The sequence below is a fragment of the Mya arenaria genome, chromosome 5, assembly GCF_026914265.1.
Source record: "Mya arenaria isolate MELC-2E11 chromosome 5, ASM2691426v1".
NCBI lineage: Eukaryota > Metazoa > Mollusca > Bivalvia > Myida > Myidae > Mya > Mya arenaria.
In genome coordinates, this window is record NC_069126.1 from 14,373,152 (window position 1) to 14,389,305 (window position 16,154).

Consider the following 16,154-nt stretch of genomic DNA (forward strand, 5'->3'; position numbering starts at 1 on the left):
AAAATCAAAAATATTTCATCGTAAAAACGCTATTTTTAGTTATTTGAAATTACTGCGCTCTATGACGTCAGTAAACAACGTCGCACGCGCATTTTGGTGTAATTGTACAAAAGTTCGTTTTTTCTACGTCATTTTTCCACAAATTCATAATTTTAGGTATGCAAGAAAAAATATCAATCATGTTTTTCCGTTCCGGATCGAAAAATCCGACCCTCGGGCACGCTGCGTGACCGGTAACTCGGCAAGCCTCGTTACCGGCTAACGCACGTGCCCTCGGGTCGGATTTTTCTATCATTACCGGAAACACATGATAGATACTTATATGGAAATCATTGAGCATTTATACATTCATGTATATTCCTTTTGCAAACTTTAGTACCACCCAAAGCTCGAAATAATACAAAAGAAGAATTTTGTAAAGGCATAGAAAAAAACGATCAAAAGTGAGTTCAAGTATTTAACATATTTGCCATACAGCTGGCACAAAACAAACACATTTTTTTAGAAATGAACAAACATGTCAACTTGGTAATACACGCGAGGAAGAATCCCATTGGCAAAAATGCTAGAATGTCCAGTATATCGTGAATAACGAATGTTTTATGTCAACCGGTACTACTGTGCAATCAAAATGTTCCAAAAATGATCGAATTGGTTTCGAATGAAAATTAAACATGCCCGAGAACTATTTTTGATTGTTTTGAGAGCCATTAACGTAAATAAAAGAACCGTATAAGGTAATATATTTGATCGCTCAAACATTAAACAACTTGTTGTAGTTTAGGTTTACTGCAATCGGGCGTTTAATTAAAAGTGTAGTACCGTGCATCATGTCAAAGAGATGTATTTACTGTAGTTTATTTATATTATTATTATTGATTTTTTTCGTCGAAGCATTGCTGCAATCAACATGTGTCATTCATTTATTCTAAAATAAATGTTTCATTTTTGTACAGTGGATTCATGAGTAGTTATAGTTACCTATTTGTGTATCTGTTGTATTATGTTTTGTTTGTTTCTTCTTCTTCTTCTTCTTCTTCTTCTTCTTCTTCTTCTTCTTCGTCTACTATTCTTGCTAACCCATACTTATTACTGGCATTTTATACACAACAGACTTCTGCAATCCGAGCCTTTGTAAGTACAAGGGGGAATGTCGGTTGTACGGCAACAAGATTAAATGTGCTCCATTGTCTACTTCCAACAAGCGAGGGGCAAATCCATGGAACTCGATTGTGACTCCAAAGGGACCAAAGAGACCCGCGGGCACGACATATGGTACCGTTTTTTTCGTTTTATATATTCTCTTGTTATCATGTTCGTTTTTTCTGCCACACGTTAAAGTTTAATAATGGTATTATAGTTTTTTAACATACCGTAATTCTTGGACTCAGTTTTTACACAATTACAAAACTCACTTTTAAAAACCAACAACTAAATTCCGTGCATTCCGACTTAATTTGAAACAGGCAAAAAACACGCAAAGTGTTAACTTAACCCAATAATATATATCATTAACTTAAGCAAAATAACTGTCAAATGCCAAAAAAAAAATCTACTTAAACATACCGAGAAGGCACCGCCTGACAGGAAATGCGCTTTTGTCAAACTACGATGCAAATTAGTTGGAGGTGTTTAGAGTTTCTTACGTCAATTCTTAAAGATAGAGGCCCAAAATATATGTATGTATAGTTGATTGTCGGGACCCAAAATTTCTTTCAAAATATAAATGAAGAGACTTGTTTAGTTTCACACATTCAAAGGGTTGACAGCAAGTCATAAAACAGCCATAATAGAATGCTATTTAAGCACTATTGAAGTTTGGAATCGGGCTACAAAGGAACGAAAACTCCGTTTCAGCGCTGATGGCGGTCGTAGGTATAAATTGGACACGTACCATCACTTTCACAGCTCCCGAAAGGGACCATACTTGCGCTACATATTAAAGTTTAATAATGGTATTCAGGTATTTCAACATACCGCAAAGGAGCAAATATTCATTCTATGTTGTTGTTTTTCGACGAAGTTTGGTACAGACACGTTGCACTTGTTTAAAGTGTTTAAAAAATATTCAACTACAGCAAGCACAAGGGACTTTCTTTTTGGCATTGATATCACCTTTCAACAAATTCACAACTTTTGAAAAAAATCATCTAGTTATATGCACTTCTTGGACTCAGTTTTACACAATAACAACCATCTCTTTAAAAACAACAACTGAATTACATGCATTCCGACTTATTTTGAAACAGGCAAAAGCCACGCAAAATGTTAACTTAACCCAAATATATAACATTAACTTAAGCACAAAAACTGTCAAATACAAAGAACATCTTATGTTGTAAGAACAATGTTATATATTCTTAAACATATAAAAAAATGGTAAGTGACATGGAAATTTGTTTTCGATCACAACATTACCATAACATATATTTATTTATATGAATATGATAATAAGTGCTCAGAAAACATTCATTTTTCTTGCATACCGGATATGTGTTTCCGGTCATGTGTCCAGTGCTAGAAAAAACCCATCTTACACCCCCATGTAAGATAAGTCACGCACAACAACGCGCCATTTTGTATTTCTTTTATTGTATGGTTTATGAAAAGTATATAATGGTATTTCAATCACGAAAGAGCAATCACTAGGATGTTAATTTATTAATACCAACGATTTATCTATCAATGTTTTAGAAGAAAACGCATAAAAAAGCTTAATAGAAGAAAACAATTTAAGGCCGGTGCTAGGTCGCCAGGCAAAAAAAAAACACGTCCAGCTGCTAAGGCACTGAACTGCTTGATATACTTTTTAGAAAACTGTTGATAAACTCTTTAAAATGTAAAATTTTGAATAAAAACATCATTATTTTTCATTTGTTTAAGAAGAAAACGCATTAACAAGCTTTGCAATAGAATGGTATCAGCGCCATTAGGCTGTTATACAGCCAGACCGCTGACGTCACGCCGCCTGGCTGGCTGGTGGACTGCTTGATCGTTTTTTGGAAAAAATGTTAATAATCGCTACAGGATGTTTATTAATGAATAAAAACATTAATTTATCATTATATTTTTTAAAGAGCAAACGCTGTTGTTATTTTCTTCTTCTTCTTCTTCTTCTTCTTCTTCTTCTTCTTCTTCTTGCAAACCTATACTTATTACTGGCATTTTATACACAACAGACCTCTGCAATCCGAGCCTTTGTAAGTACAAGGGGGAATGTCGGTTGTACGGCAACAAGATCAAATGTGCTCCATTGTCAACTTCCAACAAGTCAGGGGCAACTCCATGGGGCTCGAGTGTGACTCCACAGGGACCCAAGAGACCCGCGGGCACGACATATGGTAAAAAAATTCGTATTATATTCTCTTGTTACCAATATTATATGCGACCATTTGATGTTGAAATAAAGGAAAAACAATTGAGAAGAGCCTGACAGGAAATGCGTTGGCGTCAAACCAAAATGCAAAGGTATTGGAGGTGTTAAAGGCCTAGTTTAAGGAATGTTCGGCATGATTTCCTGTGTATTCGTTTATTGGCTCATGGCCATTTAGGGTCCATTTCTATAATAAAACCTCCCAAACTGAACAGCAGGATACTCAGATCGGAGATGTGATAAGAGGGATCAAGGCAATTGGATTTAGATCAATACACAGAGGTTATATACTGTACATAGATGGGGGGGGGGGGGTACTTATAGAAGGATTAAACTAGGCCTTTAAGGTGTTTCTAACGTTCATTCTTTAATATAGAGCGCGAAACAAGATTTTAGAAATATGAATGGGGAGTTAACTCTATTCCTTGAATGAGACAACGCTTATTATAATTATAAAATCATCATTGATATCTTGGCTGCTCTGAATAATTGTTTTAAACATTAAGTTAATAATATAATATCTCATGCGTACTGGGAGCGAGACGTGTCGGTTCCCACAATTTGAACCGAAATATAAGGAGCCCATCATATCGTCATGAAAATAAAAGTATTATTGTATCTGAGGAAGACCTACATTGGTGTTTTAGTTTGTTTGTTTTTTTGTCAAAAAAGGAAATAGGTCGAAACTGTTGGCAGAACTAACGTCATGGTATTAAGAAAAGGGTTGAAATTGACAACCTCAGATTATTTCATCAGGGTAAACACATAAAACAGTTAATCAGTTTACAAACTTTACATGCTTTGAAATTATGAATTATTGAAGGCTGGTAACATCACTCCGCTAGAATGCTAATTTCAAGCCACTAGGCAGCTAACTTCACGCCGGGCCGCTAGGCCGCTTACATAGTATAATAGGTAAACGAACCATGTTGCAGAAGACTATCAAAATATGTTGTTTTTAAATACATGTCCAAATAAAATAAAATGGTGTCACAATGTTTGTTACATTTTTTTTATTTTCCCAACTTGCTCCTCTACCTGTACGGATTAGACGCTTAGGTCTTCTCGTGCTTATTAACTGCATTATCGCCGGATTATGGACCCCAACGTTTCTTCTTCTACTATTCTTGCAGACCCATTCTTATTACTGGCATTTTCTATTCATCAGATCTCTGCAATCCGAGCCTTTGTAAGAACAAGGGGGAATGTCGGTTGTACGGTAACGAGATCAAATGCGGTCCATTGTCAACTTCCAAGAAGCCAGGGGCAACTCCAGGGGGATCCTCGGGCTCGAGTGTGACTTCACAGGGACCCAAGAGACCGACGATGACTGGCTTCGGATCCGAGAAACCCGCGGGCACGTCGTATGGTAATATAACGTTTTATATTCTATTGTTACCATGTTTATATGTGAGCATTTGATGTTGAAATTAATCAAACAAGTTTGGAAGAGAAAGCACAGCATGACAGGGGATGCGTTGTCGTCAAACCATAATGCAAAGGTGTTGGAGGTGTTAAGTGTTTCTAACGTCCATTCTAAAAGCTAGAGGCCCAAAATATATAGTTGACAGTCGGAACCCTAAATTTCATTCAAAATATAAATGAAGAGATTTGTTTGGTTTAACAAATTCAAAGGGTTGACATCAGATACAACAGCCATAATAGAATGTTATTTGAGCACGACTTAAGTCTGGAGCCAGACTACAAAGCAACGAAAACTGCGATTCCGTGCTGATGGCGGTCGTTGGTTTACAATGAACACTGACCATAACTTTCACAAAGGGATCGTTTTTCTGCAACACGATAAAAATCATGTTAATTTGGTTTTAAACATATCAACCATACATTACTTGGGTTTTTATCGACGAATTTTGGGGCAGACACGTTCCACTTGTTTAAAGTGTTCAACATTTGCTTAAAACGCAACCACAAAACGCATAACAATGGACTCTGTGTTTGACCTTTTTTAACACCTTTCAACAATTACAAAGGTTTTGGAAAAACACATCTAGTCATTTACAACTCTTGAACACAGTTTTTACACAATAACAGCCATCTCTTAAGAAAACAATAAACTAAATTATGTGCTTTCCGACTTTATTTGAAACATGCAAATCCTCGCAAAATCCATAGTAGTTTCTTTCCCTCGATCAAAACAGAACACTTCACTTTGAACCAGAAAATATTTAAAATTTAAAGAAATAGTACATAAGTTTAAATTAAGATATATTTTGAAATTAACAGTTACCGGTTATCCCGTTTTTCTATCGTTTCCTTAATCTTGAAGCTGAATGTTCGAACATTTGCTTTCATACCAAACAAATGACAGACGAAAACAATTGTTCGAACAAAAATAGAATGTAACAGCATCGTTCAAATGCATTTTGAACTATTTGGCGTTGTAATACGTAATACGAACTTCACGGAAAATTCACACAACAATTTACAGATTAACTGATATTTTTTACCCCACACACGCCTCAAACTTTTTCAACAGTTTAGCGTGGTCTTCATCCTTATCTGGAAAACGACCTGTCTTCAAGCGAAACAGACTGGTTTCTGAAAGTAATATAACTGAATATCCATGTATCATGAAACACACTCTAAAACTAAGAAAAATGTTTTATATCCAATGATTATCCGCAGTTGTTTTGCTAACACATTCGACCTTTCAAATTTTCATTCAATAAATGGCGGCGTAGTAAATTGGTTATGTATTCATGCCCTGTTTAATATAAACGTGCTTTCGTATTTTTTTGAAACATAGATGCACTAATAAAACTTAATTGATTAATGTATATTTAATTTTTGCACTAAAAACGAATAATAAACTTTATAAAGGAATATCAGAGAACTTTTTTCTTAACAAACCGGAAATAAAAAAAAATGACAGCCACGTCATCAGCTCTAAATTTGCATGAGGGGCGTCCCACGGGTAGCGGCATAAATAACACTCTTTTCCAAAAAGGGGGTAATTATGAACATTATAAGTATCTATCATGTGTTTCCGGTACGGATAGAAAAATCCGACCCGAGGGCACGTGCGTAGGCCGGTAACGAGGCTTGCCGAGTTACAGGCCACGCAGCGTGCCCGAGGGTCGGATTTTTCGATCCGGACCAGAAAAACATGATTGATATTTTATCTTGCATATCTAAATTTATCAATTTGTGGAAAAAAATGACGTTGAAAACGAACTTTTATTCAATTACACCAAAAAGCGCGTGCGACGTTGTTTACCGAAGTCATAGAGCGCAGTTATTTTGAAAAAAAAACTAAAAATAGCGTTTTTTAACGATTATTTACGTTCAATTTTAATTAAAAATCTTGCAAACATCTATATTTGATTGCGCTTTATTGAAATGGCATAATATATTGTTCATAAACCATACAATAAATGAAATAAGAAGTGGCGCGTTGTTGCGCGTGACTCATCTTACATGGGGTATGTAAGATGGGTTTTTCCAGCACTGGTCACCTGACCGGAAACACACGTCCGGTATGCAAGAAAAATTAAGATACTAATTAAACTCAAAAAAATAATCAGAAAAGAAACAGATATTTGTTTATTTCTGTGTAAGATCGTATTTAATTTCGCCACTCGTGAAAATATGTTTCTCTATGCCACTCGTGAAATAAAATGCGATATTACAATAAAATAAACAAATATCCTCTATATCTAGACATAATACAAAATAAGAAGAAAAGCGTAAATACGATTAAAAATGAATTCAAGTAATTAAGATACAGCTGGCACAAACCACACAACGCAAATAATGCCTACACATGACCGGAAATGTCAACTTTGTTATACGTTCAAAGAAAAAATTTCATTTGCTAGAATATTAATTATATCATCATGTATAACTATTGTTTGTCAACCGATACTACTCTCGCTATCAAAAGGTTCCAAAATTGATTTTATTTATTGCGAATGAAAAATTTAACATTACACGAGAACTATTTTCGTTAGTTTATAAAAGTAGTGATAGCCGTCAAAATAGATAATATACACTTAAAGGGTAGTATATTTGATCGCTTTAGCATTTGAGTAATTGTTAAAATATACTATACAATTATGCGTAGTAACATGCATGATGTATTTAGCTTATTTATTACACTATTATTCATAGAATAATTGCTTAAATCGAATTCATTTACGGTTCATTTCCGTACAAATGATTCATTACAAGTAATAATTAATTTCATATGAAAGCATTGGATATTTTAAACAAATGTGCTTAAATTATGTTTCACACTCGAAGAGATAAGATTCCAATGGTTTGTATACACTGTATCGGAAACTTCTTTTTTTTTATTCTTGAAACCCACTTTTATATTACTGGCATTTTATACACAGCAAACCGCTGCGATCTGAGCCTTTCTAAGAACGGGGGAAGACGGTCAGTTGTACGGCAAAATGATCAAATGTGTTCCATTGTCAACTTCAGAGAGCTCGAGTGCGTCTCCACGCAGACCGACGGGCTTGATGGCGACTTCACAAGGACCAAAGAGACCGACGGTGACTGCAAGCAGACCCACGATACCTAGGGTGACTCCAAGTGGCCCAAAGGGAGCGAGTGTGACTACAGTGGGACACAAGAAACCGACGATGACTGCAAACGGACCCGAAATACCTAGGGTAACTACACTTGGCACAAAGGGTGCAATTGTAACTATGGTGGGACACACGACACCGACGATGACTGCATACGGACCAAACAAACCCGGGTTTGAATATGGTAAGATTATTTCGTATTATATTCTCTTGTTACCATGAATATATTTGACCATTTGATGTTGAAATATAAGATAACCAATTCAGAAGCGGAAGCACAGCCTGACAAGGGATGCATTGGGGTCAAACCATAATGCAGAAGAGTTTCTAACGTTCATTGTTACAAAAAGAGGCCCACAATGGATAGTTCATGTTCGTAACCCTTAATTTCATTCAAATATATATTGAGAGACTTGTTTCATTCGAATGGTTGACACTGGGCTATAAAACAGCCTGAACAGAATGACGTTTGAGCACGATTTAAGTTTGGAGCTAGGCTACTGAGGAACGAAAACTGCATTTCAACGCTGATGGCGGTCGTGGATGTACAATGAACACCTACCATAACTTGCACAGCTCCTGAAAGGAATCGTTGATCCTACCACACAATAAAGTTTACTTGAGGCATACTGGTTTTAAAATATCGCAAACATACAAACGTTTTTGTTGTTTTTCCGACGAAGTTTGTGCTAGACACATTGGAGTTGTTTAAAGTGTTATAAGAGATGCTTGAACGTAACTACAGTAGTATGTTACTTTTTTAAAGCAAAAACAAGAATTTGGAAAACAATATCTAGTCATACTAAATGCGTTGGCTCAGTTTTGAACTGTTTACACAAAAACAGCCAACTCTTGAAAAACCAACATTGCATTTGTGCACAATTTCATAATTACTTATTTCAAAACAGATACAAAACACAATGTCAACTGAACCCAAATGTATGGTATAAACTTATGCAAAACGATTGTACCAAAAGCAGTTTTACTGATGATGTGAGAACAGTTTAATGTTTACTAAAAATACCATAAATGATAAATGCCAGGGAGATTTGTTTTCGATCACAATATTGCCATAACATGTATTTTGTGTATACATGTATACCATTCATTTTCTTCTATTTACGACGGTTATTTTATGCTTCAAATACCGTATATTTGCTTCTTTGAAAAAGTATGTGTAGACAGGTACGTTACTTGTAAGGGACCCCTATTCGCCCGGATATGGAGGTATTTTGAGCCGACACCCTGACGCCTCCCAGAAAAGCAGGAGGTGGGAGGGGTCAGGTGTTTCTTTTACACACTTCCCGCATTTCTAGACTTTTAGACGAATATTTTTTCTTGCAAACCAATTTAAATAACTTGCATGTTATACCTAACAGACCGATGCAAGCCGAACCCTTGTAAGAACGGAGGAACATGTCGGACGGACGCCAACCAAGCCCAACGCGGGGGATTTGAATGCGTCTGCTCCACAATTTACCGGGGAAATTTCTGCGAAAAAAGTAAAACACTAGTATATGGTTATCATAAGGTTTTAATAAGTAATTGCCGTATTATGATATTGAAAGCATATATTAGGACAGTGTCTTTGGGTGAAAATTGGATGAAAGGAATCCAAAATTTGTCCATGCATTTCAAATGAAATTAATTCTACTAAGGTTGAATTAGGGTAATTGTTCATTTTCTGTTTTCCGGCCTTAAAAAGAATTAAAAATTATGTTGAATGTTAATAATTTCTATATCAGTTCATAAAAGCACTTCTTCATTGTCTTCGAAGCATTACTGCGGTGCTCCCATCTTCCATGCAAGCGTGTGAAGGACTGTCACTCTACCTTGGACGGGGACTTGTGTATCTGTGTTGGGTACGGCGGCACGCCGACCTGCTTGACGGGCAAAGCAGCCGCCACAAAATTGGGTAAGTTATTGTGATTACATGGATAATCTGATATTTGTCGCTACAAAAGTCTGGTTTCGGCCTTTATTTTTCAAAAATATTAAACAAAACCATTGTAAAACCAGGGACCAGTTTGAGTCTTATTGATTATTTATCTTGAGATCTCCTCGCCATTAGAAAAACCACACATCACACGGATACGTTTATGTAAGAGTTCATTTTGGCGATCTACAGAAAATGGAGCAAGGCTGTGGGTTATTTGGTGTTCACACTTATTTGACCCACTTGCTCCGCCCATTGTGTAGTCACGTGGTATTATGAAGCGCAAGTTAAATAGCCCAGGCGTTAATTTCATTAAATGAGTATCGGTCAATTGTAAATTGTCGCGGCTTTGTGTCGACAAAATATGCTTTATGAAAATAAGTTTCTGTATTCACAGTCAAATCTGTTCTACATGGTATGGAGCTACAGTGAATTGGGTAAATCCTCGATTTCCATTGACCCAAAAATAAGTGCGATCACCAAATACATCACGGTATGGGCATACAATTCTGTATTTCCAGAGAAAGTAAAGAAGATCGTATCAGAGGATATAGTGAAGACTCTGGGTATTGTGCTCGGGGTCATGGCGCTTATTACGATTATACTCGTCGTACGCTGCCGCAACAGGAGGTACGACTGACGTTGTAATTCTAATAAATTGAAATTGTTGACGTCAATGTTTCATGTCTGAAGTTGCGATTTTTTAACAAACGTCTGATAAGGAGTTCTTATTTAACTATGTTATCAATAATACAAAATTGTGAAGATTTTGTGGCAGAAAATCTTGTTAAAGCGACAATTTTAATGTTCCTATTGAGTTTTATGTTTCGCTATAGAAACAAGGCAAAGGCGATAGACGCTGGATATATGCCGGAATCTCCTCCTCCTGACTGGATGGACGTGAGATGCGTCGAGGACTTTCCCGACAGCTACCTCCCGGAAAACAAGCCCGTTCGACGTCGGTCAAGCATTAAAAACAAATGGGAACGGCGGGACAGTAACGGTATCACAAGTATAAAACATTGAGTACCGTGCATATATATAGTTCACTGTTGACCTCCAGAAGGCGGCATTGTAAAGGAACCAAAATGTAGTCTTTACATGCATATATTCAGAAATGTCAGATATAACACAATTTTTTTTACTTTCAGTTTGCATAATCTTAAGATGTGAAATCGGATCCCAGAAATTAAATAGTTTAGGTACACTGCTGAATGATGACAAATTCTTAACATATGATAGACACACCTTACCATTTTATAGAGCGACAACACCTGCTGAACTCGAAGACAAACATGAGATCCAGCCGGAAGCAGCTTTGTAGAACAGCTAGCAATCAGTCAAAAAATGCGGCTACGAACGTTCTTTCATCACGAACACGGCTATCACAGCATAACCTTGATCAAAAGACCAGTAAGATGCCATACAACGGTACGTCTCCGTCATCAATGTTCCGTCTGGCAAAACAGAACGTTCGAATGTGCTCACAACCAATTTCACAATTTAGGCCTATTGCTACTAGTTCCAAGAGAAGCTTAGCCAGAGTGTCAAAGCCCTCCTTGGCTGAACGCCAAGATAACCAAGGGACTGGAAACAAACATAGTCGTCAGTCAGTTAGGTTAAATGAATACTCCGAACGACCATATTCAAGAAAATCAATCTCCAAATACCAGCATAAAAAATATCATCCAATGAACATAATTGCCCCTCCTAACCTTCCTTCTCAACAAACTTTACCCCCGGCCCTTCCATTTTTACTTAAGCATGAACGCTTACAACCCAGGACGCGAATACAATCGCAAGAACTCGATGAGCTGATAAAACAGCATCGTGAAAGTTATGATGAAGGAGAAGATTCGGGTGAATCTGATTCTGATGAAGATGACGTTGAGCAAGATGAAAGAGAAGTACACGAACTTGTTAATGATCATGGTCAGCGGTATGTTTACACGAAATCGCCGATTTTCTCTACTAATGCTCTTACTAAGAAACAGCATGGTCGCATTAAAGCCTTTGGAAAAGCAAACTTGACTGCCAAGCAGCTGAAGTTGTCAAAGGATGTGAGTGATTTCAAGAAAAAGTTACGCCATTTTAGGGAAAGCAAAGTCAAAAATTACAGTAGAAATTTCTCTGAGGCGGTCTCATCTGGTGATGAACTTTTCAATAGGAGGTCGTTAATACAAGCAAGTAGAAAACCAGCGTATGGTGAACTTTTCAATAGGAGGCCGTTAATACAAGCAAGTAGAAAACCAGCGGGTGGTGAACTTTTCAATAGGAGGCCGTTAATACAAGCAAGAAGAAAACCAGCGGGTGGTGAACTTTTCAATAGGAGGCCGTTAATACAAGCAAGAAGAAAACCAGCGGGTGGTGAACTTTTCAATAGGAGGCCGTTAATACAAGAAAGTAGAAAACCAGTGGGTGATGAACTTTTCAATAGAAGGTCGTTAATACAAGCAATTAGAAAACCAGTTGGAATAGGTCAACTGCAGTATTTGTCCGATCACAATCGAAATGTAAATATGAATCCTGAAATTGAGAAGAGTAGAGACGGTGTCGATACTTATTGGAATCAGTATGTAAACTCCCTTCTGACAAATAATACAAATGTTAACGAAAATTCCTTTAGCCAGTATGACGCTGAAGAATGGGACAGGAATGGCACACCAGAGTCTCCCTGTACTTCGGTATATCTACGTACAAAAGCATACCTTGATCAACAGGATTGGAAATTGGATTATGGTGATACTGAAATTTCAACTGAGGGAAATAAAGAGCTGAATGCAAATGAAGATATACTAAAGGATGACTATAGCGTATGGTCCATGCGAGTAAATGTTAAACAACCCGGTGAAAACATCAACGCATTTGCTTGCCATAACCGATTAGGTCAGATATTTGGTCAAACTTGCGAGCAGAATAAACTAAAAGGTGTAAGGACGACGACAGTAACTGTGTCTGCACGTGACGAGGCAGAAATGAACTCTTTGGAACAAATATCAAACGAAATGGCTGAAACCGCTCTAAGAAATTTGAGGAAACGGTCTATTGATGACTCCAAATATTTACTCATTGCTGACATTTCAACCAATTCTAATCAAAGTGCGGAACACTTCTTAAAGTGTTCTGAAAGTGATGGACAGACGTTTAAGGCTGTCGAAAAGAGAACTTAGGACAGAGATGAAAGCACACATTGATACCGATACATCTGAATTAAGTTACGATCTCGAAGAAAACTGTGGCATGGTAATCAAAACAATGCAAACATCGGCTGCATCGAAGGTTGTGAATCTGAAATATCTCTGGAAACAAACACGTTGGTGCCATCAGAGAGGAGTACAACTCTTGATCACAGCGACCTGACAACTGTCCCTCCTACTGGGGCTTCTCCATCGTGATTTAGGAAACGGAACTTGCATGGTCCGAATGTTATTAAACTTTATATAGTACCTAACGTTGAAAGTGTGGGGTGTTATTTAGACTATAAGTAATAAACAGCGGTATTCAACAACGAACGTACATGTATTACAAAGTTTAGTTTACTCATCAGAATGGCTGGGCATATGCAGTGTTGTCTTGATGTGATCTATGTTTTATTTAATGCAATTGCCAGGGAGGAATGTAATTTGGGTATCTAGCATTACCAATGAACATTCAGGCTTAAGCTTTGATATTTCTTACAGTTAAAGTATCTTAATTATACTGCGTTAAGTCTTTTTCATCTATAAACCACTTTCACTTTACCTTTGTTATGTTTTCATCTGGAGCACGTGCACATGACATATAGACTTTGTTATTTCAAATTTGGGAATTTTATTTGAATAGTTGAATGCAATTTAAGGTAATATAGATTCAAGATCAAAAGATCTGTTAACATATCACCAAGAAGGCCTCATCTCATATGGACAAATCAATAAGATGGAATTGCATATTATGAATATATGTATGATATGCAATTAAACAATTAACAAATTGTTTTGAATATACCAATAAGGTTGATTATATTTGTCTGGAAACAAATTATTGAATCTAAATATATATATAATTGAAACAGGAAAGAAATTGGTTTTTTTACAAATAATTTTAAGTATATTACAATAACTATCACGTTTTTATGACTTTTCTACAGTATGTTAAGCTGCATGATAGGTACAAAACGTGTAAAATAGCAATCAATCATTGGAAAAGTAACACATTTTTATACTTTAAAATTTATAATGATCTTATAACCTTTTACAATCAATGTTAGCATTCTAGGTTACTTGTTTTCAAGGCAGTGGCTACGGAGACATGCGTTCTTTAACTGTCGTATAACTTTCAGGTAAAATAAAAAAAAAACTTGTTAGATGTTGTTGTTTTAAAAAAATGCTATATTATGCAATACTTAATTTATACTAAATATTTTAAAACAGATCATGCCCACATATTGAACTAATAGTTTTGTTCCATTATTACCATCAAGCAGCACGCAGCACTGACTGGTTTTCGACAATAATTTTACGTAAAAATAATCAATTTCGACCTCTGCTGATGACTTGTGTTGTGTTGAATGGTCAGAAGCATCCCTGTTGCAATAACATCTAATTCCCAAACGAATGCTGAAGCTAATAGAGTGCTCGGGGACACCTGTAACGTTACGGGTAGAATATATACGATAAATGTTCTTACAATATTAACAACGGGGTTATTCCAGAAAATTTACGACCTTAACTTAAGGCTTAAGCCTTATTATCCTTAATATTGAAACGGGGCACCAATGATTCCACAGCACGATATATATATATATATATATATATATATATATATATATATATATATATATATATATATATATATATATATTAGATAAGATAAGATATCCTTTTTTTTATTTCCAATCATGGGTCATGTTATATGACATGTTATAATCACAGTTTACATACTAGTAATTCAGAAAATAAATTGAAACAATAAAATGACATATTCAGTAAATGTGAGTTAGGCTTCATTTTGATTTGTTAAACACAAATTTCATAAGCTCATTTGGAAAAATAATAAACATGTTTCCCATTTCCTTTTCATGCTTTACTAAATTGCGTTTTCAATTGTTGTGATTAGTGACAATAATGAACTACCATAAACTAAACTCCTACTTAAATATCCAGATTTGATGTTTAAGTCTGATTATAACTTACTACTGGGAATCATGTAGTATTTATACAACTTTTAACAGGAGACAACAACAAAAAGAAGGCATTCACTAATCAATTGACAATCAATATTAAATCACTACTGAGTATTAACAGATATCTATTATATTATATCTATTATGCACAATGTTATTGATTGCATTTGTGAAATATACATTGTTATAATGTTAATTCACCAAACATGATGATCTTATTTGGAAACATTCAAATTCATATTATTTTTTTATTAAGAATCGAAGTTGTTATTTTGACTAGCAATATTACAATTACAAATTTTACAATGCCTTTTGTTATCGGTGATAATCTTGTATCTGCCAACTTCTATTTCTAGCCTATGAGAGCTTATTCTAAAGTTTGAGAAACATGTTCTTGTAAACATCATGGGTCTTAAAGATGCACTCTTACTCCCAAATAAGATTAACCATATTTAATAATATTGTTTTAATATTCTAAAAAAGATGAATAAATGTCCAAAACAATGGTTCTTATGAAGGATACCTAGTTAAATTTGAAAGAAATGAGCATAAAACACGATATTTCAACCTTACGGGACTACAGTAGACCATAGTAAATCTTTTAGCATTCACCAATCATTAAATTAACATTCACCAATCATTTGATATTTTTGGCGCTTTCTGCTATTAAATACACGGTTACAATGTTGTTATCACACGGCCTCTAAACGCCAGCTCCACCCCTTTACGGTGGTGAAAAGAAAAAGAGCTGTCGACACTTCCGTGGTGGAGCTGTGCCCTATGTTTACATGAACAAACGTGAGTATGATTTATATTTTATTTGATAATTTCATTTAACGGACATATTTCGAAAATCGGAGAATGTGGTACCGTGTAAGAACACTTCTACTGTAGGCTGGTTACTATTTCGTTTCAATATTGTGCAAACTGTAGTGTCAGGAGCTTTTCTCCCGAATAGGACTTGTGCATATTTTGAGATCTGATTGCATAGCAAGTACATTTCGGTGCTAACACATCCCGTAAGAACATTCTCACGCATGCAAACATAACTGTTATGTATAGTACCTATGCCGGAACACAATAAACCTGATAAGCACTTCTTAAAAAGGAAAAAAAGCACATATTTAT